Source organism: Pinus tabuliformis, chromosome J, assembly GCF_031772625.1.
Source record: "Pinus tabuliformis cultivar Carrire ecotype Pingquan chromosome J, CPIR1, whole genome shotgun sequence".
Taxonomy (NCBI): Eukaryota; Viridiplantae; Streptophyta; class Pinopsida; order Pinales; family Pinaceae; genus Pinus; species Pinus tabuliformis.
This window is the reverse complement of record NC_142295.1, coordinates 228,298,552-228,323,639: the sequence shown is the minus strand read 5'-3', so window position 1 is coordinate 228,323,639 and position 25,088 is coordinate 228,298,552.

Sequence of the window (25,088 nt, the reverse complement as noted above, 5' to 3'; positions counted from 1 at the left end):
ATGAGATCCATAACCAAAATCTGCCATAAACAATGCTTATAACCAACATATAACTAACATAATAACAATGATATAAAAACCATTAAAGCCACATAATTACAAGTAAATTACACATAAAACACAAGATGAAAGAGCCCTAATTAACATATTCAAAATCCAACCAAGCCAAGGAATTCCACGTACCACCCGACCATAGATTGGGCTAAACCAAATGTTTCTTTCTTCTAATCAACCCTGTGCCATATTCCAAGCATGAATGTGGAACTCACAACAAAACCAATCAAGGCTTCCTTAGGCTTTACCATGTATCCTGCCAAGGGATTCCTAGTCCCAAACAATAAACATACACTACACGATTTATCAAAATACTGCCATATACGAGTCAAGGGATCACTAGGCCCTAAACAAGCATGGATATCTCTGGATCTCTCTGCCTAAACCTTGAGGAATTTGTTCATCTCCAAACTCTAGGATTTACCGTGTATCTCGCCATTACTGGTCAAGGGATTCCTAGGGCCAACAAGGGTATTCACCACTAGGATTTACTGTATATCCTGCCATTACTAGTCAAGGGATTCCTAGGCCCAACAAGGGTATTCAAAACCAGACTTTACTGTGTATCCCACCATTAGTAGTCAAGGGATTTGTAGGCCTTGTGATTTTTCCTTAGACCACCCCACTCAATTTTGAAACCATCTGACAATCATTAGGGGAATTTTGAGGTCTAAAATGGGCCTCCTAATAAAAATGTACAACCAAAATAAACTTTACAAGAACCAATAGGATTCAAGATGATGATGTCAACCATGGGGGATGATTCACCATTTTTTGAGTAAAAAAGTAAAAAGATTAAAAAATAATAAAATAATAAAACTAAATTTTCAACTCTTATTTTCAACTTATCTCCCTAGGTTTTACTCAAATTTCGAGCGTGAGTACTTGTTGGATGCAAAATTTAATTCCTCATCCAAGGAGTACCCATGTTGCATACTTTCGATGGACCCTACTACACGAAAAATGAGAAATACATGAAAAAACGTGATTGCAATCATATTTTTCATGTAGTAGGGTCCATCAAAAGTATGCAACATGGCTACTCCTTGGAAGAGGAATCAAATTCTACATGCAATGAGTGTTTCTACTTAGTAAATGCATAGGGAGATAAGTTGAAAATGCGAGTTGAAAAATAATTTTTTCTTTTTTCCCTCTAAAATTTGATGATGTAATCTAATCTTATTTTATTATTTCCACTAATATTTAAAAAATTTCTTAGGAGGTCCATTTTAGACCTCAAAATTCCCCTAATGCCATCTCAACCAACTAAGAGAAACCCCATCACACCATGACTATTTGGAAATGGTAAGGCAAGGCTGGAAACCATTGTCACACCTAGAAAAACCCATGCCAATGACTACAAGAGAACCAAATATATACATGCATGTACAATGCATGCCAAAACTAGCAAGGAAATCATACATGCAAAGTAATACCTACAAGTAATACCATTGTAGCTTCTTGAGCCCACTCTTCTTTGTTTGATATTTTATTCCCTTTGCTTTCATGTCCTTCCTTTGCATCCCTTCCTCCAATGCTAGAGTGCTCCAAGAATACTCTAAGTGTATGAGAATATGAGAGAGTAGTGAGAATTGAAAGAGAGCTCCAAAACTGAACTAACAAAATGTTGTGAATTGATCCTCAAAAGCCTTTTTATTAATGTTGCCTCTACTTTATTCATTTTCCATTATTTTCCCTTCATTTTCCTCCTCACACGCAACCTGTGACCTTTCATCTTCCTTTGCTCCTATTTCCTTTATTTTGATAAATAAAATGCCAATTAATACCTCTTTCCTTTCTAAAGCCTTTGCCAATTTACTTAGCCATAATAAACCAAATGAACACCCACACTAGAATGTTTTTCCCAACATTCAACTTGGAATAAGTGTCCCATGACCTTGGTCTTATTTTGCCTTTATTAACTTTATTACATGGATTATTAACCCGAGGTTGTTGTAGTGCAGAGAATTGCTTGTGAAAAACTTTATGCACATAGAAAACTCTCACAAGCGGTAGTTTGCCGCCACTTTATCAAAACCAGAAAACATTAATGTGAGAGAATTAATAGCTATAATTAAACGCACAATAGTTTATTAATATTCAAGTTCATAATAGTTAAATGTAATAGCTATTGCAATGATGACTTAAACTCATTAATTATTAACTACTATTAATGAAAGTGTGAACATTTTTGTTTAATAGTATTATTTATGTTTTCATTGTGTGAAAAAGTTGTCAATGTAAAATAATTATCAAAATTAGAAAACATTAATGCGAGAGAATTAATAGCTATAATTAAATTCATAATAGTTTATTAATAGTCAAGTTAATAATATCAAATGTAATAGCTATGCAGTGAGATGTTTAACTCATTAATAAAAAAAAAGTTAATAGCTATGGTATTATAAATATTGTCTATGTAAAATAATTATCAAAAGAAAGCATTAATGACAAAGAATTATAGCTATAATTAAATGAAATATAGTCTATTAATAGTCAAGTTAATAATAGTTAAATGTAATAACTATTGTAGTGCACAGTTTATCTCATTAATTATTAACTATTAATAGAAGTGTGAACATTTTCGTTTAATAGTAATATTTGTGTTTTCTTGTGCAGAAAAGTTGTCCATGTAAAATAATTATCAAAAGCAGAAAGCATTAATGCTAGAGAATTAATAGCTATAATTAAATTTACAATAGTCTATTAATAGTTAATTTAAGAATATTAAATGTAATAGCTATTGCATGATGGATTTTAACTCATTAATTATTATATATTAATAAAACAAAGTTAATAGCTATAGTATTATAAAAGCTATCCATGTAAAATAATTATCAAAAGAAAACATTATTGACGGATAATTAATAGCTATAATTAAATGCACAATATTCTAGCAATAATTTAATAATAGTTAAATGTAATAACTATTGCATTAAGGAGTTTAACTCATTAATTATTAACTATTAATGAACATAGTTAATCACCATAGTATTATAGGTTAATATGTTTCCTTGTAATAGATATAGTATTATAAAAATGTAATACTTTCAAGAAACTATTATTGTTTTTTAATTATTATAGTTATTAATAGTTTATAATTTAGCAAATTTTTATTCTTTCATTTATATTTTTATTGTTAATGCTTTGTGCAAAGATTTTTTCTTACATTTTCATTGTGCACAGTTGAAATTGAAATAACAAATTTAAAAATTCAAACACATCAAGCATATGCAGATCTCTACACAATGAAATCTTTCCACACAAAGCTCTCTACACAATGAAATGTTTCCACACGAAGCTCTCCACATAAGCTTCAACAATAGTTTAGTTGACATAAAATGTTCTATGGGATTTTTCGGTGGGTATGCATGGAGAATTTGAAGGGCTAATATTTGTAAGTGGACTAATTTTCCACGATTTTTCCAAAAAACAAATCGCCAATTTCTATTTTTTCTAGAAAAGATTCACCCAAATTTTACAAATTGCTAAAAATATATAGAGTCAACATATAAAATCATTAGAAATTTGAATATTTTTATAAAGATATCAACAAATATTTTATAGTTTGCATATTAGACACCAGTGAGATTCAACATGTTATAATAAATTTTCATCCTTAAAAATATACTTGGAATGCTTTTAGCAATTGCAATAGTCTTAGATATATTTTCACAGTGATAGTGCAGAGAAGTTTGTGTAGCGAAATGTGTTTTCTCATCACTCCCAGACAATCATTCACTCATGTTGTGCAATTAGGTCTTTAATAATTTGAATATATAATTTAAAGCGGGATTGAGTTTTTTTTTTGTAAATTTGAATGTGTAGTTTTATTTATGTTTTCCAAATTAAAAAATGATTACAATTTTCATAATTTGAATATATAGTTTAAACCTAGATTGAGTTAGAATTACGTTTTTAATAATTTGAATATATAGTTTTATTTATGTTTTCAAAATTAAAAAAACACCATAAAGGATTAATAATTTGAATATATGGTTTAAACATAGATTGAGTTACAATTATATTCTTAATAACTTGAATATATAGTTATATTTATCTTTTCAAAATTAAAATTAATTACGTTTTTAATAATTTGAATATATAGTTTTACTCATGTTTTCCAAATTAAAAAACAACACAAAGGATCGATTTCTCACATCAAGCATAGGCATAATAAAGGGTAAGATATAGTTTGTAGTAGTAGTGTAGAGAAGTTGATTGTGTCAAGAAATATTTTTTCTTTGCACTCCCACACAACCATTCAGTAGTTGTGCAATTAAATTTTTAATAATTTGAATATATAGTTTTATTTATGTTTTCTAAATTATAAAGCAATTACATTTTTAATAATTGATTGTGTAGAGAAATGTGTTTAGCACAACCATTCACTCATTGTGCAATTAAGTTTTTAATAATTTGAATATATAATTTAAAGCTGGATTGGGTTATAATTCTGCTTTTAAAAACTTGAATATAAAATTTTATTTACATTTTCTAAATTAAAAAACAATTATGTTTTTAATAATTTGAATATATAGTTTTATTTGTGTTTTCGAAATTAAAAAACATAATAAAGGATTAATAATTTCAATAAATATTTTAAAGTTGTTACAATTATGTTTTTACTAATTTGAATATATAGTTTTATTTATGTTTTCGAAATTAAAAATAATTATGTTTTTAATAATTTGAATATATAGTTTTATTCATGTTTTTGAAATTAAAAAACATCATAAAGGAACGATTTCTCACGTCAAGCATAGGAATAATAAATTATAAGATATCGTTTGCAACAATAGCGTAGAGAAGTTGATTGTGCACAGAAATGTGTTTTCTCTTCACTCTTGCACAACCATTCACTCGTGCAATTAAATTTTTAATAATTTGAATGTATACTTTAAAGTTGGATTGAGTTACAATTACATTTTTAATAATTTGAATATATAGTTTTTAATTATATTATTTAGGAAGTTAGTGTGTGAAATCTTTGTGGTCCAATTTAATAGCTTTTTGGAGGTTTTTAATTGTTAATATGTCTTTTCACAAACTCACTAGTTCGGAGAATGGTAATTTGTAGGGATACAAAAGCTATCCATAACTAATTTGTGCGGAGAATTGTAATGTGCGGGAAGCCAATGTGCAGATATTTGATCTTCAGCATTGTACTAATCTTCCTCCTTGTAGTGCCCCGCTTTAGTCGACTGACAATGATATGACATTAACATTTATTTAGCCCTAAGGGCCACACTTTATACTTTGAGGACATCAGATTGAGGATTTGGACACATGACTCTATTATTAGTGGTTGTGATGTTTATGTATGCTCTCCATTGATATTATGATGAAGATAGCCTTAATGATTATGTATGTTATCTATTGATATTATGATGATTGTAGCATTAATGGTTATGCATGTTCTCTATTGGTATTATGATGATTGTAGCATTAATGGTTATGCATGTTCTCTATTGATACTATGATGATTGTAGCATAAATGGTTATGTTTGGTCTCTATTGAATTTTTGATGATGATAGAAGTAAAGGATATGTATTCTCTCTATTGATATCATGATGATGATAGCTTTGATGGATATGTATGTTTTCTATTGATGTTACAATGTTGATCGCTTTGATGGATATGTATGTTTCCATTGATGTTATGATGATGATAGCCATGATGGATGTGTCCCCTATGTTACCTACCTGCATTAGTTTTGGTTCACAATGAACAATGATGTGAATGACTAGGTGATGTTAATTATCCTATTATGACAATGACTAACACTGAGAAACCTTGTTACTGATGATTATTGAGTATGGTAGGAAACCACCAGAGGCACCTGCATATGACGACTTGATGACACCTAGTTTGAAGAAAATTTATGTTATTTTATCTTTGAAATTCTAAGTCAATTTTGAAACCTGCTATATATGTCTATCCATATTTTGATGATATGTTAGTGGTTGTAGGTACATATTAGTTTCTTGGCTGAATGACTCACATATGGGTGATGAGGTTGTACAATTAGATGGAACTGCATGGGAGGGGTGGAGCAGTGTCCCTGATCTCACCCACTAGCACTCCTGCCGTGACTTGGGCTAGAAAGGTTGAAACACCTTCGCCTTGAAGATCACAATGTCATGAGGGAAGGTCCCAAAGTTGGGTCGCTCATGAGGATTTTATCGAGGGCGCACATCAAGGTGGATTCCTAGATCCCCAACACCATTAGTCTCACTATAGCAGGCAACATAAGAGATGATAGTGGTTTCTGTCATTGCACCTATACTTTCCCCTCATAGCCACTAAATTCTTGAAGGGAAAGTGGCATGGCACCCTTGGAACTTCAAGGGAATTTCTTGAAGGGCACGACCAACTTGGCACCCTTGGCATAACAAATAAATTGTTAGGCGTGACATGCTTGGAACTTCAATGGAAGTTCTTGAAGGGCACGACCAAACTTGGCACCCTTGGAATCATTAAAAATAAATAAATAAATAAATATAATCAAGATATGAAAACTAGGTAAATTCACATCAAGGGTAAATGATCTTAGAAACCGAGGTAATTAAATCAAGAATAAAACTTGGGTTAAGAGGATCATAGGAAGAAATAAAATATTTTACCTTAAAAACTCTATCCTCCCCATGTTGGAAAATATTAGGTAGATAATGTAGTTTAATTACGTAAAAAGGGGAAAGAGGGGCATAAATGTAAGAATAAAATGAATCCTAAAATAGTTAAACCTAATTAAGAGAAGAGGATGGTGAATTAAAATAAGATTAATAAATTAAATTTTAGAGAATTTTAGAGAACCTCCATGTGGCAACAACCAACATAAGAATATCCATCTAAGAGATAACTTGAGTTAAATTACGAAGTAGATAGGGGATAAAATATTGACTTATCAATTGACTTTAGTAATGAACAAAAATTAAGGAGTAAAAATGGGGATCAAGAGACAATTAGGAGAAGAAATAGGAATCTTGTTGAGGTGAGGAAACATATTATTTTTAAATTAAAATTTAAGTAAATAATTTTGGAGATACTTGATGAGAGAGTGACACATGGGTAGGTGAATAGTCAAACTATTGGGTTATCAAAAATAATTAATTATGCATGAAAGGCCAAGTGTCACCTGTGAGGACTCCTATAAAAGAAGGGGCAAGCCATGGGAGAAAGGACTTTTCTTTACCCTACTGTTGGATGGATGAGACTATGTCAGAGTAGTGGGTATGAGCTATAGTGAGTCTGGTGAGGTAGAGGACTTTAGAGAGGGGACTCTTGAGACAAAGAGTGCTCTCCTCTACCAGCTAATACATTCCTTCGTTATACAACTACATTGCAACTCGGGGGTCCGCGGGGAAGGAGAGTACCCAAGGAGTAGGATGGGGGGTCAATTGGTGGGTCATTACATTCGGATTAAGCATGTCAACATTCACACTTGGAGGCGATCAAAAACAAAGGAGGGAAAATAGCGGCAAGTCAAGTTGAAATCTCATCTCCTCGTGAATGGTACCTATGTTGTTATAATATTATTTTGTATGAGTTCATTTTGGTTTTAGTTAATAACATGTAAATTAGATGATATGTTCAATGAAGTAAAATTCAAGAAAGTTTCATATAATGCTTAATAATTTTTGAGTTCCCAATGCTATTTTCTTATGGTTGTATTTTTAGTATTAAAAAAAAAATTGTATAGGGTTGGTTCCTACACCCCTGCTCCACTTGCCCATGTAAGGGATGTACAACATTGGGAAGAGCAGTAGTAGTGTCAGTAATAACAGGGTTAGCCATAACAATGTCAGTGTTAGAGCACTCATCCATAAGCTAGCCACTTAGAAAAATAGTTTTTTTTTTTTTTTTTTCTTAATTTTAAAATGAATTATGAGGGATTGATAAATATTGAAAATTAAAAGCTCTCCATTAGGGGAATTATGTCCCATCAAAACTTGCCGAGGCAATCAAAATTATAAATAATATTTCCAAAAAATTGCAAAATTATTTTTGGATCTACAAGAAAAAAATATTGAGCATTTTCACGAAACTTTGGTTAAAAGTGCAAAAAAAATAGCAAGTTATGTAACTAATAATGTAACACAACATGTAACTAAAATTGTAAGCAAAGAAACATACACCAACAAAGAAACATATCATGTTGCATTATCCCATATACTAGGTCAAGACTATAGAGCACCAATGAATAAGTTCTCAAGAGTGTTGACATGTAAGTTGGAGTCTTATATGGAATAATCTTTTAGCTTAATCAAATATTTACATAGGAATCTAAAATCTTAATCTTCCCATCAAATACTTACGCGTGAATATCATATCCTAACATCTCAAACAAAAATATTAATTTTTTAATAAAATATTTACACATAAAGCTAAAACCATAACCATTTGAGCGATAATGTGCTTGTTAAGTTTCAAAATGGCATATCGTATTCCAAATTTTATTCTTTGAAACAATTATGTGCATTTGAATATCATCGATCACTAGTCTTAATGCAAAACTAATAATGTTGACTTTGAAGGTGGGGACATATGTAAGGATTAAAACTGCCTCTTTAGATATTTTGATAACAACATCTTCATAGATAAATTTAAATGTAATCTAAACTTAGATAATTATTCCCTCTAATTTAGAATTAAATTCGGCCTAAACAACATTATTGAATAAAAACACAAAATATTCATGTAGAATATAAATAACTTTTGTATGTGTGAAAGAAATCTCATATGGATGACTAAAGAGTTCTTCGTGTCCACATTCATAATCTCATACAAAGGCTGAAATGCTATTTGATAAGGATTTTCGGATGGTGGAATGTTGGCTGATAATGTAAAATTATGTAAAACAGATGTTATTGGCCAAGTACTTTGACATGTTCTGGGGAGAGCACTACTGTTAAATGATTTTTGATAAAATAACACAATTACATTAATAAATGTGGTTGATAAATGTTGATAGGATTATATAAACGACATTTATCAATATTTATATCAACCACATTTATTATGTCACTACTTACGTAGTGACATCTATGATCGGTTCGAAGCTATTAGTTTGTCCTTAATAGCACAAATTTTCAAATCTCGAGAATTTGAGGGTCGACATCACCTTGCCATGCATGGTAGATTGGATTTGAAAATGTAGGTACAGGGAAGGGCGATCCTTCGTACAACTTGGCGTTAACTTGGGATGCTTTTAGCTCCGGTGTTGTTAATTTCGTTTTAAGAGTGTTGGTGGAGAATTTATTATTATGGTTAATGGATAATCAAGAAGTGTATTTAGCTATTTTTGTTGTACAAAGTGGCTGTATTATTGTTTTATTGGTGTTGTGGTGCTCATTGAGGCTGAATTTGTTGTTTCTTGATTTACTTCTCATGGTCAGGTTTTCCTTGTTACCAGGGGAGTTTTTTTTTTTTTTAACTTTGGTGGGTGCGATGAGTAAGCTTTTTGTGTGGAATGCTGGAGTTGTTTAACTATGTGGAAGGACACCAATTTTACAACTTCCTCGGAAGTGATTTGACAGGTGAATGTATGGACATAATTTTCTGGTTTAATGGTCATGGTAAATAATTTGGAGTTCTAATGGTTCATTGTTTCATAGAATTTGTAGGTGAGCCTTTAGAATTTATAGCATAAGAGTTGTTTAGGTAAGCAGATTGCTGGATTCTAGTGGTGAAAACCTGGTAAGCTTTTGAGTTCTCTCTATCAGAAAAGCCTGTTTCAATGGGTCAAAAGTGTCAAATACATTTCCAGTTCAAGTTTTGATGGTTTATATGCAATGTTGTAGGAATAAACTAGTATTGACTAATGAAATCTAGGTCATAGGTTGGCCCATTTTTTCATTTGCAGAAGTCTTGGGGAAAGGTGTGGAACCCGATTCCATATGTTTTGGTTTTAAATTGTCTGCTGACCCTGATTCCATGATTTTCTGTAGTGGTTATGGCGAAGATTTCCCAAAAATTTTCTCTGAAACGTGTGAAGTTATGAGTATAGGGATCTTTGCATTTTCAGAAGGCTCATGAGCAAGGTGGCAACTTCTAATGCACATCGTGTTGTTTTAGATAGTCAGGGGAGGGGGGGAGGGCTTGAAGTTCTATTGGCATAAACAACTAGCTCAGGAAAAAGATAAGTTTTACCTCAGTTGGGCGTGCCGTTTTGTGATGTTAGAAGGTGACACATGTTTGCATTTTAACAGACTCGTGTATGCAAGTTTTTTATATTCTTTTTATGTTCCAGACTCATGTATGTGAGTTTTTATAGGAGCATCTGTCTCCATTTCAATTTTTCATTTTCTTTGGATTTAAAGGAAACCTGTGGTTGAGGCTAAGACCAATTTCGTGGTCAGGCAATGAGTGTCTCTTTGGAGAAGAATCATGAGGAAAAGGCCCAACTCTAAGCCAACTTGGTAAAGGTTGAGGTTCGAGTAGTCTTGAAGTTACAACTGGTGTTTAAGTTTAGTTGTTTTAAGTTTTTGTAATTTATGAACCATATTCATATTGGTTTATTCTTTATATGAGGGATAGCGGGTTTGTATATTTTAAGAATTATAATCCTAATTTTCTTCTAATTTGAAGGTAGTTTTTAAATTTATTTTCTTAAACTTTTAGATAGGAAGAACAATATTATTTCTATAAAATTTCTTTAAATAAATGTCATAAAAATATTTTTTTGGATTGGTTTATTTGTTGATAGAAGAATAATGTATTTTAAATTACATTTATTAAATAATATTTTATGTAAAAAAACAAAATAATAAATTATAGACACATATGTTAGTTTTGTAGGGCTTCGTAGAAGCAAGTCAGAGGTCGTACTGAGTATGAGGTTAGTGGTGGTTGTTGTAAACATGCATAACTATATGCATATATTTCTTTTGTGGATCCTACTGAAAGCAAGTCGGAGGTCAACTCCCACTATGATATCGGAGGTCAGAATTGTCGTTTGAATAGAAGAATAAGGTATTTTAAATTACATTTATTAAATAATATTTTATGTAAAAAAATAAAATAATAAATTATAGACACATATGTTAGTTTTGTAGGGCTTAGTAGTAGCAAGTCGGAGATCGTACTGAGTATGAGGTCAGAAGTGGTTGTTGTAAACATGCATAGCTATATGCATATATTTATTTTGTGAATCCTACTGAAAGCAAGTCAGAGGTTGACTCCTACTATGAGATCGGAGGTCAACATGGTCTCTCTAGGCACTCCCAACTACTGACACTCCCTAACCAATTTGGATTAGAATATAGGTTTACTACAATTATTATTATTATTTCTTATAAATGACTTAAATGATGTCTATGATGAAGTTTATCATGAGTTGATATGTTAAAAATTAAATGTTAAATGTCGTATAAAAATAATTTGTTGAGTTTGTTTCTTTATTGACAAAAGCATAAAGTATTTTAAATTACATTTATTAAATTAAATGTTATGTGAAAAAAAATTATAAAGTATAGACACGTATGTTTGTTTTTGTAGGAATTTACAGGGTAAGTTCCTCAGAAAGAACACCAAAAGGACACCGCTCACAACCAGATCTCAAATCAATACACCAGTATTTTTGACGTGGTTAAAACCCTCAAAGAGGGAAACAGTCCACGGCCTGAGCCAACGTGGCCACTTCAGGCACTTTATTAATCAAAGAATGAAAATTTACATAAGCTTTCTCTCATAGACGGATTACCCGAACAATGACCCTCCATGCACTTTAAATAGAACTCATGGACCAATCGGGTTTCAAGACACAGATCAAGTGTCGGTAATACCGAGGAGAGAGTGAACCGTCAGATCACTACATATCGTGACCGTCGGATTGTAAGTTACAAAATGTACAATGGTAAAGAAACACAATTTACCTAACTCTATACCTAACTCTATACTAGATCAAGTTGAACTTAACTATTTCCTATGTGTCAGAATATCCTAACATCCCCCCTTAAGAACAACTTGGGATAGGATTGAAGGATTTACAAATATGACACGATAGGAGAAGGAAGGAGGCACTAGAGCCTATCCCCCCTTAGTGACAACTTCCTGAACTCCAAGCATATATCGAAGTTTAGTGAACTTCGCCTCTGTGAGAGCCTTTGTGAAGATGTCTGCAACATGATCATCTGTTGAACAATATTGCACTTCAAGAACATGGTCATGAATGAGCTTTCTGATGAAGTGCATGTGTAGTTCAATGTTCTTGTTGCGCTGATGCTGGACTGGATCTTTGCATAGCTGAATGGCACTTTGATTATCACACCAAAGTGTGGTTGGATGCTGCTGCTCAAAGCCAAAATCTGATAGGATCTGACGAAGCCACAAGGCTTCCTTGCTGGCTTCCACGACACCACGATACTCTGCTTCTGTTGACGAAAGAGAAATGGCAGCCTGTTTCTTACAAGCCCATGTAATAGGTCCTGAACCAAGAGTGAAGACATAACCGGCAGTAGACTTCCGATCATCAGGGTCACCAGCCCAATCAGAATCAGTGAAACCAACTAATAGAGGAGCTGCTTTGGCACTGTAATGAATCCCAAACTGTACTGTACCTCGAACATAACGAAGTATTCTTTTAGCTGCTTTCCAATGACTTTCACGGGGGTTTTGCATAAAATAGGCAACAAGGCCAACAACAAAGGAAAGGTCAGGATGAGTATGGGTTAAATACAAGAGTTTTCCTACAAGTTGACGGTATAAGGTAGCATCAACTTCAGGAGAAGTACAAGAGACTGAAAGTTTGACTCTAGACTGAAAGGGAGAAGGGGCTGGCTTACAGTCTTCCATGTGAAAATGATGAAGAATATCACAAGCATACTTGGATTGGGAAAGGGAAATACCCTCCTTGGATTGCAAGATTTGAAGACCGAGAAAATAGTGTAAGTGTCCTAATTCTGTCATTTCAAATTTCTTTTTAAGGCTGGACTTCACATGGTTTATAAGGTTGGGATCACTACCAGTAAGAATAAGATCATCAACATAAAGAACAAGGATGATAAGATAGTTTCCCACTTTCTTGGTGTAGACAGTATTGTCAGAATAACACCTAGAAAAGCCAGATTCTAAAAGAAAGCTATCCATTTTGGCATACCAAGCCCGAGGAGCTTGCTTGAGACCATAAAGGGATTTCTTAAGTCGACATACAAGGCTCGAGTCTGTTTGGATGAAGCCAATGGGTTGTTCCATATAGATTTCTTCATGCAAGTCCCCATGCAAGAAGGCAGATTTAACATCCATCTGATGGACTTCCCATTTTAAAGAGGTAGCAAGGGAAAGAACAAGGCGGATAGAGTTCATTTTGGCAACAGGGGAGAAGGTTTCAGTGTAGTCAATGCCTTCAACCTGTGAAAAGCCCTTAGCAACAAGACGAGCTTTATGTTTATCTACTTTCCCATCTGGTCCATACTTGGTTCTGTGAACCCATTTACATCTAACAAGTTTGCGTCCCTTTGGTAGAGGAACAAGATCCCATGTATCATTTGCCAACAATGAATGATACTCTTCATTCATAGCTGCTTCCCAATGTGGATGGCCTGAAGCTTCTTCAAAAGTGTGAGGATCATGATTTACTGGAGCTTGAGCCAGTAAAGAAGAGGCTCTTTCAAACTGAGAACGTGTACATTGTTGATCTGTAGGATCACCGACAAGATCACCTGCTGCATCCCGAGTAGCATGGACCCATATTGGAAGTTGAGGATCCTGAGAAGGTGGGGGAGGATTGTCATCCTCACTTTCATCATCTGAAGAAGAAATGTTTTCAAAAGTAGAAGAGATAGGAAGAGGTGGCACATCCGCCGGACTAGGCTCGCAGGCCGATTTATTTTCATCAAATTTTACATCTCTTCTAATGATAACATTTTTGGAATTAAATGGAATAAGTCTATAACCTTTTACATCTTCAGAATATCCAACAAAAGTACATTTCTCACTCTTAGGTTCTAAAGCTTTATGCTTTTCATCTGGAATATGGGCCCATGCTTCACTTCCAAAAACACGAAAGTGACTTACATCTGGTTTAATGAAACTCCAAGCTTCTTCTGGAGTGATATTCTTTAGAACCTTAGTAGGAGTGCGATTGATTATATAATTTGCACAATTAATTGCTTCGGCCCAAAAACTAAGACTGAGTCCTTTAGATTGCAGCATACAATTAGCCATTTCCTTTAAGGTGCGATTTTTCCTTTCAGCTACACCATTTTGTTGTGGAGTGTATGGAACAGTATGTTGCATTTGAATTCCATTTTCGGTGCAAAAGTTGATGAATGTGTTTTTAACATATTCTCCACCATTATCAGTTCTTAGCTTAAGAATTTGATGTCCAGATTGTTTTTCAACAAAGGCTTTGAAGGCCAAAAATGTGTTAAATACTTCGCTCTTGAGTTTTAAGAAGTATACCCAAGTGCGTCTGGAGAAATCATCAATGAAAGTTAAGAAATACTTGCAGCCAGAGAATGAAGCAACAGGAAGTGGACCACATAAATCACTGTGCACAAGCTGTAAAGGGGCTGAGGCGTGCCAAGAGGCACGTTTTTCAAAACTGTCCCGATGATGTTTTCCGAGTACACATCCGGAACAAACACCATCTCTGCAAGATACCATAGGAAGACCTGTCACCATATTTTCTTTACATAGATGCTGAAGGGAGCGATAGTTTAAGTGACCAAATCGCTCATGCCAAAGTTTGCTCACTTCATCATTATGAGCAACAAATACTGAGGGAAGATTTGATGACCCAAAGTTGTGAAACTTATACAACCTTGTGGAATCATCAGCAATACCAGTAGCTAGAATCTGTTTAGGATCTCTTAGATCCTTGATTACAACATCATGAGGTGAAAATTCAACAATTTTACCTTCACCTGAATGAGTTATCTGATATACAGATAGAAGGTTGCAGGATAAGGTTGGAACACATAATACATCATTAAACTGACCATTGTCTAGATGAATAGTTCCAGTCCCTACAACATTAAGAGATCTATCATCACCAACATATATATTTTTGGTGTTACAATCATTTAAAGAAGAAAACATGGCTTTGTTTTTGGCCATGTGATAAGAGGCTCCAGAATCAATGAGCCACTCATGAGAATGAGAAGAAGAAGATACATTTAATGCATAACTAGACTGAGATGATTGACAACGACATGCAGAAAGTGCCATTCCTGAAGATGAAGTTGAAGTTGAAGAATGCTCCACATGGATGTTATGTTTCTTCATTGCGGCTTCCAAGGCTTCCATCTTCTTAAAGCATTTAGATTCTAAGTGGCCATCTCGATTACAAAAGTTACAATGTCTATCAGTCTTCTTCCATTTGTTTTTATTGGTCCTATCATTTTGCTGAAATGATCTTTCATTTTGAGGCTGAGTTTGCTTAGGACCCTTGTTTGGTTTAGGACCATCCTTTTTAGGATATGACTTCTTAGGATTCTTTGAATTTGGTTGCTGCTGGGCGGCTAACGCTTTCTTGGAAGAGTTTCCAAGATTAAGAAGACCAAGGTGTAAGAGTTTTTCTTGTTCTCTTATTAAAGAATCACAAAAAGAGTCAAAGGAAGGGGCCTTGTAGTCTTTTCCTTGACAAATGAAAGCTTCCCTTGTAGAATGGAAGGTGGAAACAAATACAGAGTAGGCTGGTCCCAACTTAGTAAGGATGGAATAAATAAGGTTACTATCTTCTTTCTTAACCTTAACACCTTCCAAGAGATATCTAAGTGTCTTGAATTTGGACAAGAAATTTTCAATGCAAGAAAAAATATTAGGATCTAATGTAAGCAACTCATTTTCAAGTTGATGGGCTCTAATTTCATTTTTAATCCCAAAAACTTTAGTGATTTGTTCCAATGCTTCATGAGGAGTATCAAGTTCTGCAATATGGAATCTAAGATTAGGAGAAATAGACATCCCTATCAGACCACGTGCTTGATCTTGTCTATTTTCCCATTTTGCAGCCTTGTCTTCATCTTTTGGTTTCTTCTCTTGGCCTGTGGTTATTCTGTAGAGACCTTTACTTCTAAGTAAATCTTCCATGTAGGCTATCCATTGGAAGTAGTTCGTGCTGTCAAGAATGACTTGGCATGGACTTTCCATTTAAAAAAAAAAACTGAAGCTGAAGATGCTGAAAGTAAGTGTTCCAATGGATAGATCTCGAAAAATTAGGCTGTTTTAAAAAAAATGGCTCTGAAAAAGGCTTCCGGATGAAGAAGTTATGGCTTTTTGAAAAACATTTGTTGAAGTTGCCGCAAAGTGCGCGAATGTGCGGGAATGAAAAAAAAACACCCCCACAAAATGGAGATTTGAACCCAAGACCTATACATTCTTAAAATAGCTTTGAACCAATTGAGCTATACAAATAATTTGAGAGAGAGAGAGAGAGAGAGAGAGAGAGAGAGAGAGAGAGAGAGGGGGCCTTGGGTTGCGTGCTTGCCTTGAGAAAGCTCTTTTTTCCTACAAAACAAAAACACAAAACCCAACACGAATATGCAAAGAAAAATGAACCTTACGGCTCAAAGTTAGCTTTAGCCGGAAACTAAATATTTTTCTCAATGTTTCTGATTTTCCAAGATCACACTAAGGTGCAGGGAAAAGAGCATACGCATGAGAAAAAAAACTTCCTTTCTGTTTCTGATTTGCCCAGATCGCACAGAGTCGCAGGGCAAAGAACATACACAGAAATGAAAGGTATAGATCCAGTAATTAAAAAAGCTAAATAAACAGAAACTGAAATAACCAGAGAGAAAATAACAGTAAACTACAGATAAACACTGTATACCTCCAGATCTTAAAAATGACGCAGATAGGGCTACCGGAAACCTTTTCGCGTGAAACGAAAGGGGTTCCTCACTGGAACAGATGCTCCGAACACAACAGAGCAGTCCTCTCAGCCCGAAAGCAGTCAGAAATAGTAGATCTAGGAAACGACAGCCGCATGCAGTTCTACCGGCTTCAGATTTGGATCACCAACGAACGCGACCCTCAAATAGCTCTGATACCATGTAGGAATTTACAGGGTAAGTTCCTCAGAAAGAACACCAAAAGGACACCACTCACAACCAGATCTCAAATCAATACACCAGTATTTTTGACATGGTTAAAACCCTCAAAGAGGGAAACAGTCCACGGCCTGAGCCAACGTGGCCACTTCAGGCAATTTATTAATCAAAGAATGAAATTTTACATAAGCTTTCTCTCATAGATGGATTACCCGAACAATGACCCTCCATGCGCTTTAAATAGAACTCATGGACCAATCGGGTGTCAAGCCACGGATTAAGTGTCGGTAATACCGAGGAGAGAGTGAACCGTCGGATCACTACATATCGTGACCGTCAGATTGTAAGTTACAAAATGTACAACAGTAAAGAAACACGCTTTACCTAACTCTATACTAGACCAAGTTGAACTTAACTATTTCCTATGTGTTAGAATATCCTAACAGTTTTGTGGGCCTTTGTAGAAGAAAGTAGGAGGTCAGGTTCACTATAAGGTTTCGTGTAACTATATGAACATATTTCTTTTGTGGCTCCTACTAAAAGAAAGTCAATGGTCAGCCTCGACTATGAGATCAGAGGTCAGCATTGTGGTTTGAATGGTCTCTCTAGACACTCCCGACTACTGACACTCCCCAACCAATTCGGCTCTAGCTTCAATATTTAATTATTTTCTTTAGGGAATGGGATGGATGGTTCCAATCTTTTAAACATTATATTTTATAAGGATAATTTATTCAATTTATCTTTTTGTTGATAAAAAAAAAATTGATTGTTTTAAATTAATTTTATCAAATAACATGTAATATGAAAAAAATAAAATATGAAATTATAAAGAAGTCAATTATACATATATGTTTTTTTGTGGACCCTACTAGAAGAAAGACTATGGTCGGGGTGGCTATGAGATCGGAGGTCGGCATTGTGTTTTGAATGGTGCTATGACATTTTGCCACTAATTGGGCTCCTTGTCAACAAACCCAACTATGTGTACATATTTATTTTGTGGTCCCTACTGAAAGCAAGTCGAAAGACGGGTTTGACTACGAGGTCAGAAGTCAGACTTGTGGTTTGAATGGTCTCTCTGGACACTCCTGATTGTTGATGGTCCCCGATCAAATTGGTTCTATCTACAATACTGCATGGAAGCATTCTAAGTCAATGTTGCTTTAAATTTTAAAATTATTTATTTAAATTAGAATTTTAGGGAATGGATTCTCAAATATATATATATATATATATATATATATATATATATATATATATATATTGAAAGTATATTTTAATTATTTTATATTTAAATAATATGTTATGTGAAAAAATAAAATAATAAATTATAGACACATATGTTTGTTTTGTGGGCCTTTGTAGAAGCAAGTCATAGGTTGGGATGACTATGAGGTTACATATAACTATATGCACATATTTATTTTGTGGGTCGTAATGAAAGCAAGTCAGATGTCAGTATCGACTATGAGATCAGAGGTTGACATTGTGGTTTGAATGGTCTCTTTAGACATTGCCGACTACTGATACTTCTCTGCCAATTCAGCTCCATCTTCAATATTTCATTTTTTTTCTTTAGAGAATGGGATAACGGGTTTGTGTATTTTAAACATTTTATCTTATAGGTATTATTTATTCAATTTATGTTTTTATTGATAAAAAAAAAATTGTTTAAATTAATTTTAGCAAATAATATAAAATGATAAATTATAAATAAGCCAGTTATAGATATATGTTTCTTTTATGGGCCTTGCCACAAGGAAGTCTGTTGCTGGGTTGGCTATGAGATTGAAGGTTGGAATTGTGTTTTGGATGGTGCTATGACATTCCGTGACCAATTGGCCTCCTTGTAAACATGGCCAACTCTATGTACATATTTTTTTTGTGGTCCCTACTTAACAAAAGTGGAAAGATGAGTCCATCTATTAGGTCAAAAGTCATATTTTTCATTTGAATGGCTATCTAGATAGTCCTCGAACAAATCGGCTCAATCTACAATACTGCATGGAAGAATTTTAAATTATTTTTGTTTTAAGTTTGGAAATTATTTATTTAAAACAGAATTTTAGAGAATGGATTCTAAAACATATATACTATTATTATTATTATTATTATTATTATCCCATTTTAAGGTCACAGCTAATCCAGACACCAAATTGGTGTATGAGACCCCCTTGTTTGTGGGACAAGGGATCCACCTCCATGCATCGATTTGACTGCTAAGTCTACGAAGGCATACATACTCTACCCCCTCTGGTTTTGAACCTGTGACCTCTTAGCACGAAACACATACTCTTAACCATTAGGCCCACTATATATATATTTGAAATATTTAAAATACAATTTTATCAATTTATATCTAAAATACAACTTTGAAGTGTTTCTAACTTTTTTTCTATAGTTCATTTTATATCAAGATCTTTTTTATTGCGTTTGTTGAGAATGTTCTTCTTCATTTTTATTTTTTGTTTTTTAGGTCCTAATAAATTTTAATTGTGACAAATGACTAAACTGTTAAGTTTTATTGGTTTTACTTAAAATTGTGAATGGTTGCAAAATGAAATAAATTTTCAGTGAGTATTTTGATTATTTTGACTGATTATAAAGTAGAGGAGATTTTATTTAAAGTCATGTGAATATGAATTTAAATTTCATTTAAATTTAAGTTTATTTATATATTTTGTAAATTAAGTATTTGGAGTATTAAGTAATTAATGAAATTTGAAATTAACGATATTTATGATAGTTTTCTGATATATATATATATATATATATATATTTCATATAAAAAAATATATATATTGAATTTTCAATAATATTGTATTCTTTTAATTGTTTACATAATTCTAAAATGCTTTATTATATTAAGTGAATATATATAGAGTATTAAGTTATTATATTAAGTTGTTTTATATTTTCCTATTTTAAATTTCATGGATGTTAAAATTTCTTATTCAACTAGTATTCTTGGACATCATTGTGATGTTGTGTCATTTATATTGGATTTAACGACATGTAAATAAACATAAAAATTCCAATAATTTAATAGTTAATAAATCTCTCTCTCTCTCTCTCTCTCTCTCTATATATATATATATATATATATATAATTATAATTATAATTTTTTTCTTTTCTTATATATTATTATTATTATTAAGTGATGTATAGTTAGAAACATGTTATTATTTTTATTAGTGATTTTTTGTAAGTCATGATGCATTGCTTGATATTCAATGAACAAATGTTATTGGTTAAAAAAAATATAAATAAAGATTGAATTGAGCAATAAAATTATGGATTCATTGATACAAATTGCTAATATACATTATACTTTCTAGGTGTTTTATGTATATAGATAATGCATTGGTTTAATGCCTTCATAATGTTTATGATGGGCCTTTGAAATATGTATTTTTAGGATTTGATAAAATAATTTCCATTTTTAGTTGAGAAATATTTGTTTCTGTATGTGCTTTTTATTTTATAGGTATGGGATTGTAGTGTTTAGGATGTTCTAGACATTTGTGCAATTTTGAATTGTCTCTAAATTTTAAAGTGCTGATTACTTTTATCTAGATGGAGCAATATCCAAAACTTGATAGATTTTTTAGAAATTTTAAATGAACTTTATTGTTGTCCATTAATTTGGGATTAAATTACATGTTACTTGTGGCTAGATTGCAAGTTAAGCTTTTAAATGATTTTTTGAATTATGGAATAATATTATTGTTTTATGTAGCAATTATGTGTTTCTTTTTCAAAACAAGTGGAAAGAAATAAAAAAACAAATGGAAACTAGGAGGAATTAAAGAACATTACAACCTTTGTTATTTGTAATTGTGGTGTTTAATAGTATTTAATGTCTAAACACTTAAAGACAACTATAAGGATATTAAAATACATTTATATACTTAGATTTTACAATTTTGACCAATTGACATTTGGTCTATTTTGAAGTACAATGTCTAATCATTATTTGACTTGATGGTATAATGGATTCAGGTGATGTCTGCTAGTTTGGGTGGAATATGTTATAGAACAATGCTATGCAATTGTGAATGATTTTGAGCCATGGAATGTGTAGTTGTGGAATTATCAAAGTTATTGAAAGAACTTATAAAAGAGGAGGAGTCTAATAATCAGAGACTACATTTTGCAAATAAATAAGAGAAAAGGTAAAAAAAAAAATGACTAGTTTGAATGCAATTTCAGTGGAAGGTGGATTAGTTGCAGTTTTAATTGGTGCAAATGCTTATGCTGTTGGATGCAATATCTTTTTTCAAATCCAAAGAATACTGAATGAATGTCAAAGGCCAACATGCAATATTTTTTTTTTGTGATTTAGATGTTAAATTTGTTGATTCACTATGTCTCAAGTGAGAAATAATTTCTATAGATTATAATGCTAAAATCATGAGATATTAAATGCACATCTAGATCTCAGTCATTTTTTTGTGTATATCTACTTAGAATCTATATTCCAAGATGAGTGGCTATGGAAGCTCTAATTATTGTATTTCTAGAGAATTTTGGTGCAATATGTTTTGTTCAATTTGACACATTTACTAAAGTATATATACAATTTAATGCTATTATAGAACTATGATTAATATTGAGTGATGGTTTTTATTTGGAATTACTCTAGCCATGTGTAGCTAGAATCTTATTTGTTATTTATGGATTAATAGATAATGGTTTCAATGTCTAGCGAACAATATGGTACAAAGTTAGCTTGCCCACCTTGTTTTGCAATTTAATGTAGTTATAGTTCTATGATTACAATTGAGCAATGGTTTCTTATTTGTTATCTTAAATTAGAGTTGTTTATTATAGAAATCTATATTGTAATTTGTTTTTCAAGCTAATAATTGGAATCTATTTGATTTATACAATTTGAAACAAATTTACTTTTGTTCTAAAAAATTCTATAAGGAATTTTGGAAATTAAATATTGTGTTTTGAAATTTGTTAAAAAGGTAATAATGCTTTTGTTGCTATTATTTTAAATTTCATAAGTCTCCGGATTCCTTAGGGCATTTTCATCCACTCTTTTGTCACAATGTTACGTACTCATTTTTGTAGTATTGTGAAACCAAAAATCAGGGAGAGACGATAATCACAAAGACAAAGTAGACTAGATAATACATGAGGTCTAAAAATTTCGTAGTACCATGTGTTTTGATTGGACATTCAATGAAATCCATGCTCTTAATGCTATAAATCATTGTCACATTTGGTCAAATTGTTAGTTTATCTAAAAATACTTTATGGAAATAAGTAATAGTTTTGCATTGAAAAGGATCAAAATTGCAAGAAATTGATCACTAGTTATCAAGATTCAATATACATAAATTAGAGCATTTCTTATATTATCATGGTAATTGTTTATTTGCATCATTTGCTATTTTTCTTCATTTTTTCTATAGTTCAGTTGAAATAAAACATGAAATTGTAAACCAATTTCGACTTTGCTTATCTCATGGACATGATGTTGCTTTGCATTCATTGCATACATAATTGCTACTTGAATACATTCAAGACCTTCATCATGTTAATTATTTTGCAATGTACTTGAAAGGATTCTATACACCTTCTTTTATTTATGCTCGAACTACAATTAGCTTATGGGGGGATGCATTTTGTATCAAATGGTTCTTCAAGTTGTTGTTAGTTCCGTTCAATGTTTGGATATTTACAAATGGCCAAGCATATCTATGTTTCAATTCAGACATTTATGGCTATTGATATAATATTTTTCTACATAGTCAAAATCTTGCATGTGGACATTTTGAACCACTAATGCTACATAAAATAGTAGATAGTGTAGCTTTAGTAGGTAGAACGATTGGCCCATGCATTTTCCCATACCCATTCTCACATGGAAAATTTGACACATTGTCAATTGAGTAAATCTTATTTGAACAAGGTTTCACAATCTATTGAAAAAATTTCAATGTGTGTGATGACTCTTTGTTTGAGTCTACTTGCACATTTGCACGATGGTCCTATATATCTAATATCAGAAGAATAATTGCACAATTTTTTTAAAAATTGTTTCATTTGAAATGATGATAAAGCTATCAATTGCTTACAACAACACCTGAGTACTAAAAACATTGAACAAGAGAAATTTCTCAATGATTGGCAAGCCTATATTATAAATCTATCAATGACATATGCATATGGACATATAGAGGGAAAATGTTTTACAATACAATGGATATGTGAAATCATTGAGGTTAACATATATATATGGAATATAGAAACAAAATATATTTCCTTGAGATTCTATTAATAAAAAAATTGCTCCAAATTCATGTACCTTATGCATATACCAATATCTACAACACATGCACATTTCTATGCAATTCCAGAAATTCAGAATGTTGAGAATATTAGTGACATTGACAATCCATCACACATGCTCAAAGGAATCTCAGAAAGAGATAACTGCAAGCCAAATTCAGGTGTACCTTTTATATATCTTATTAGCAAAGAATATAGGTTTACTAGATGGTCTACTCAATTGAAACATTTGTTAATTCATAACATAGTATAAAAATAAAATAAAATTTGTTGTAGTATCAAATGATTCCATGTCATCAAATGAGGACAATAATCCTTTTTCAATGGAGACACAAATAATAAAGAAGTCTCCACTTATTTTTCCAATGCTTATAGTAAGTGGTACACTCACTTACATTATTTGTAATATGCAATATGAGCAGAAGGTGCTATAATGCAAGAAGCACAAAATAAACATGTAAAGTCAAATAAAGAAATTGTGGCATATTTTCAATCAATCCAAGACACACTTGCATATGCATTTTGCATTTGTGATATATTGTCTTTTGGAAAGGACATGCAATCTATTAACAAAGACATATTATCTACTATTTACTATCTGGTGCTTGCTTTATAGTTCAAAACCATTAAACTCAATGAAAAAATATGCAAATATTGTAAGAATGCAATACTTAATGAAACAATTCCCTACATTTGCATCTCCTCTTTTGATGCAGGATCATCCGACTGAAAAGGAAACAACTGGAAATGGTTTTTTACTTTCTGCTGGAAAGGAAGAAAAAATTATGAATTTTGTTTTATTTAAATTAAGGCTGATACAACCATTGTCCTTTAAAATTTAAGCAAGAAAGTAAAATAGGATTAGTTAAGAGTATGTTTAAAGAAACTGTTATATAACTGTAAGGTAATTAAAGGATAGTTTCTCAATTGTAAGGGACTGATGGTAAGGCATAAAAGCCAAACTAGATCCCAATTGTGAGGGGCTGCCATCTAGAGAGAATAAAGAATAAAGAAATTGAAATTACAATTTGTTTTCTTGGGTGTATCTTAAAGCAAATGAATCTAAAATCTCTGTCATAAAGAAAGAAAGACAATTTCTTTTTCATGTGCATTAGTGCTTCAAATATTGTTTTAAGAAAAATAGTGAAGTATTTCATTAAATAAGCCGAATGACATTGACCAAAATCTTGTGACTGAAGGCATTTCAGACCAAAAATGTTGAAATTTGGCAACAAGAAATTGCTAAAAATAGAAGTGCTAAAAATAGCACTGCTGAAACTAGCAGTTTGGGAATTAGTGCTAGATTCGGAAACAGGGAATAAAAAATGGAAGTGCTAAAAGTAGAAGTTCTATTTTGAGCAGTGCAGTGTGGATTCCTATTTTAGTCACTTCCTGGACTAGAAATAGGAAGTAAAATTCGAATTTGGTCTTACCAGCAGTTTGAATATTAATTAATTAATTCAGTTTGAGTTAATTAGTTAAGGAAAATCAAACTTGAAGTATTTGTGAGAACATGCAATGATTTCTCCACTGATTGGGGAATGTGTCCTTGATTTGCTCCACTGGTTGAGGAATTAAGGATGAGTTCTATATTGATAGGATTAGTTGAATTAGTTTAACTTAGTCAAGTCCTGTTAGATTAATTTAACAAGTTGTTAAATTAATGAGATATAGTTTGTTGATGCTTGCATGCATGTGACAACTGTTATTTTCAGATAACTGAGTA